Source organism: Felis catus, chromosome B1, assembly GCF_018350175.1.
Source record: "Felis catus isolate Fca126 chromosome B1, F.catus_Fca126_mat1.0, whole genome shotgun sequence".
Lineage (NCBI taxonomy): Eukaryota > Metazoa > Chordata > Mammalia > Carnivora > Felidae > Felis > Felis catus.
In genome coordinates, this window is record NC_058371.1 from 1 (window position 1) to 5,000 (window position 5,000).

Here is a 5,000-nt window from a genome sequence, read left to right on the forward strand (position 1 = left end):
AAGTTAAAGTTAACGTTACGTTTAAGTTCACCAGTAACCGTTTCCGTTACCCAGTTAACACGTTCCAGTTCACAGTTCAAGTCCCGTTTCCGTTCCACGTTCAAAGTTAACAGTTAAAGTTCAAGTTCACAGTTTAAAGTTCCAGTTACACCGTTAAACGTTACAAGTAAAGTTAAAGTTAAATTACAGTTAAAGTTTAAAGTTCACGTTAACAGTTCAAGTTCACGTTAAAGTTCAAGTTCACAGTTACAGTTTACGTTTACAGTTACACGTTCGTTCAAAGTTAAAGTTCACAGTTCAGTTTCAGTTAAGTTACGTTCAGTTAAAGTTCCAAGTTAACCGTTAAAGTTAATGTAACGTTAAACAGTTAAAGTTAACGTTAAGCTTTAACGTTCAAGGTTACAAGTTTAAAGTTAATAGTTCCAGTTCAAGTTAACAGTTACCGTTAAACGTTAAAGTTACAAGTTCCCGTTCCAGTTACGTTAACGTTAAAGTACAAGTTAAAGATAAAGTTAAGTTCCACGTTACAGTTAAAGTTCCCAGTTCACGTTTAACGTTACAGTTCAGTTAAAGTTAACATCGTTAAGTTTAACGTTAAAGTTTACAGTTAAAGTTCCCGTTATGTTAAAGTTAAAGTTACGTTCAAAGTTAAAGTTAACCGTTAAAGTTAACACGTTAACGTTAACGTTCCAAGTATACAGTTTCACATTACCGTTCAAGTTACCAGTTCAAGTTACAGTAAAGTAAAGTTAACGTTCAACGTTCCAGTTAAGTTCAAGTTAAAGTACGTTAAGTTAAAGTTAAGTTCAAAGTTAACGTTAACGTTAAGTTACCGTTAAAGTTCAAAGTTAACAGTAAAGTACAGATTCACGTTAAAGTTACACGTTAACGTTACAAGTCAAGTTCACAGTTAAGTTTAAGTTACCGTTCACGTTCACCGTTCCAGTTCAGTTCCCGTTAAAGTTACGTTAAAGTTAACAGTTAAAGTTAAAGTTAAAGTTAAAGTTAAAGATCACCGTTCAAGTTTCAAGTAACAGTTACAGTTACCGTTCCAGTTAACCGTTCCCAGTACAAGTTAAAGTTACAGTTACAGTTCCAGTTAAAGTAACGTCTCACGTTAAAGTTAAGTTACCGTTCAAGTTCCAGTTCAAAGTTAAAGTATACAGTTCACGTTACCGTTCCCGTTAAACGTACACAGTTACCGTTACCAGTTAAAGTTACCGTTCCCGTTAAAGTCCGTTTACAGTAAAGTTCCCGTTACCGTTTCACGTTCGTACCGTTAACAGTTAACGTTAAGTTAAAGTTCACAGTTAAGTTCCACGTTAAAAAGTTCTAAGTTTCAAGGTTCAAGTTAAAGTATAAAAGTAAGTTAAAAGTTAACGTTACCGTTCCACGTTACAGTTAAAGTTCACGTTAACAGTTTCACAGTTACCAGTTAACGTTAAAGTTAACACGTTAAGTTTACAGTTCAAGTTACAGTTACAGTTCCACTTTAAAGTTAAGTTCAGTTAACGTTAAGTTACGTTCAAGTTACAAGTAACGTTAAAGTTAAAGTCTACAGTTCACCGTTTACAGTTTTCACGTTAAAGTTCACGTTCAACAGTTACGTTAACAGTTACAGTTAAAGTTTCCGTTAAGTTCAAGTTCACGTTACAGTTCCAGTTTCACGTTAAAGTTAAAGTTCACGTTTACAGTTCAAGTTTACAAGTTAAAGTTCAAGTTAAAGTTAAAGTTAAGTTAAGTTACGTTAAAGTAAAAGTTTAACGTTAAAGTTCCACGTTAAACGTTACCGTTAACGTGTGTAACTTCCCGTTAACGTTCCACGTAAAGTTCCCGTTACAGTTCAAGTTACCGTTAAAGTTCAGTTCCAGTTAAAGTTACCAGTAACCGTTCACGTTAAGTTTAACAGTTACGTTCCACGTTACAAGTAAAGTTTACGTTAAAGTTAAATTTCCCAGTTCACGTTAAAGTTTAAAGTTCAACAGTTAATCGTTAACGTTCACCGTTTCCCGTTACAAGTTCAAGTTACAGTTAAGTTAAACGTTAAAGTTCCCAGTTACAGTACAGTTACAGTTCACGTTAAAGATAACAGTTAACGTTCCCGTTCCCAGTTCCCACGTTCAAAGTTCAAAGACACGTTCAAGTTACGTTCACAGTTAAAGTTCAGTTAACGTTACACGTTACAGTACAAAGTTAAAGTTCACGTTTCAACGTTACAGTTTCCAGTTAACGTTTACAAGTTAACAGTTTAAAGTTTCCAGTAAAGTTTAACGTTAAAGTTAGTTCAAGTTCAGTTACAGTTACGTTTAAAACGTTACCAGTTAACAGTTAAAGTTAACAGTTACGTTCCGTTACAGTTAAGTTCACGTTTACAGTTAACCGTTCAAGTTCAAAGTTAAAAGTTACAGTTAACAGTTAAAGTTCCAAGTTACAAGTTAAGTTAACACAGTTAACGTTCAAGTTAAGTAAAGTTCAAGTTCAAAGTTAAGTTCAAGTTAACGTTCAGTTACCGTTACAGTTCCCAGTTACACGTTACCGTTAAAAGTTGCGTTAACGTCTACGTTCCCGTTCCCGTTCACGTTACCGTTACCGTTAACGTTACGTAGTTCCAGTTCCACGTTAACGTTCAAGTTCCCGTTAAAGTTAACAGTTAACAGTTAAAGTTAAAGTTCCAGTTAGTAACCACAGTTAAATGTTAGTTACAGTTCCAGTTAAAGTTAACGTTACAGTTCACGTAAAGTTACAGTTTTAACGTTAACGTTCCCGTTATTCCCGTTACAGTTAACCGTTTAACAAGTTAACAGTTAAAGTTCCGTTAACGTTACAGTTCACGTTCACGTTACCAGTTCACAGCACACCTCCAATTACAGTTAAAGTTAAAGTTCCCGTTAACGTTAACGTTCAAATGTAAAGTTACACACCCCAAGTTCACGTTCACGTTAACAGTTAAAGTTCCAGTTACGTTACCGTTCAGTTAAAGTTACAGTACCCGTTAAAGTTAAACGTTAGTTCCAGTTAACAGTTAACGTCCAAGTTCCAGTTAAGTAAAGTTCCCGTAAAGTTAACGTACAGTCAAAGTTCAAACACGAGTTAACAGTTAAAGTTACCTAGTTAACGTTAATGTTCCAGTTAAAGTTCACAGTTCAAAGTTTAAAGTTAACGTTAACGTTAAGTTTAAAGTTAACAGTTATCAGTTAAGTCAAGTTACAGTTAAAGTTACACGTTCAAGTTTACACACCAGTTAAGTTAACGTTAACGTTAAAGTTACAAGTTCCAGTTCCCGTATAAAGTTAACGTTAAGTTCAAGTTTAACGTTTACCGTTAAACAGTTAACGTTAACGATTACCGTTAACTCGTTAAAGTTCAAGTTTCCCGACAAGTTCAGTAAGTTCCAAGTTAAAGTTAAACGTTAAAGTTCAGTTCCAGTTCAAAGTTAAAGTTAACCGTTTAACAAGTTCAAGTTTAAAGTACAGTTACGTTAACGTTAAACGTTAAAGTTACAAGTTAAAGTTCAAGTTACAGTTCAGTTCCAGTATTACAGTTACCGTAAACGTTACGTTAAAAGTTACCGTTACAGTTAACGAAAGTTAAAGTTCAAGTTACCACGTACACAGTGAAAGTTCAGTTAAGTTAAAGTTTAGTTACGTTCCGTTAACGTTTACAGTTCACGTTCCAGTTCACGTTAAAGTTCAGTTACAGTAGTTAACGTTAAGTTCCCGTTCCACGTTAAAGTTACCCGTTAAAGTTCAACGTCCAAGTTAACGTTACCGTTAAAGTTAAAGTTAACGTTACAGTTCAAGTTAACGTTAAAGTTACCCGTTAACGTACAAGTTAAAGTTACGTTCCACAGTTACAGTTCCGTACAAGTTAAAGTTAAGTTAGTTAAAGTTAAGTTAAAGTTAACGTTACAAGTAAAGTTAAACGTTCACGTTAACGTTAAAGTTCAACGTTAAAGTTAAAGTTACGTTAAGGTTAAAGTTAACGTCCAGTTAACCGTAAAGTTAAAGTTAAAGTTCACAGTTCAAGTTAAAGTTAACGTTAAAGTTACAAGTTCAAGTTAAAGTTAAAGTTAACGTAAAGTCAACGTTACGTTAACGTTAACGTTCCGTTACCCGTTTCCAGTTACCGTAAAAGTTAACTTTAAAGTTCACGTTAAACGTTACAGTTCAGTTACCGTTCCGTTCCAGTTAACGTTCAAGTTACACGTTACACAGTTAAAGTTAAGTTAAAGTTTAAAGTAAAAGTTAGACGTTAAAGTTCCGTTCGTTTCCCGTTAAAGTTAAAGTTTAGTTCAGTTCCCGTTTAAGTTCCAGTTAACGTTTCCACGTTACAAGTTAACTAGTTCCAGTTAACGTTACCGTTAACGTTCCGTAAAGTTAAAGTTTCAAGTTCAAGTTCCGTTAAAGTTCAAGTTCAAGTTAAAGTTACCGTTCACTTTAACCCGATAACAGTTCGTTCCAGTTACGTTCAGTTAACGTAAAGTTAGTTCCGTTCACGTTACGTTCCCGTTAAAGTTCAAGTTAAAGTTCACGTTCCACGTTCCATTAAGTACGTTAACGTTACGTTAAGTTACAGTTAAAGTTAAAGTTCCAGTTCAAGTTCCAGTTACACAGTTCCCAGTTAAAGTTAAGTATAAAGTTAAAGTTAACAGTTAAGTTCCAGTAAAGTTCCCGTTAACGTTTAAGTACGTTAAACCGTTAAAGTTAAAGTTCCAGTTAAAGTTAAAGTTAACCTTCAGTTCAAGTTAAGTTTTTTACCGTTCCGTTACCGTAACAAGTTAACGTTAACGTTACCGTAACAGTTAAAGTTAACGTTAAAGTTAACAGTTCCAGTTAACGATTTAAAGTTCCGTAAAGTTCCAGTTCAAAGTAGTTAAAGTTACAAAGTTCAAGTTCCCCTAATGTCCAGTTAACCCGTAACAGTTCCAGTTAAAGTTAACCTAACGTTAAACGTACACAGTTAAATAACCCAGTTCAAAGTTAACCTAACCAGTTACCGTT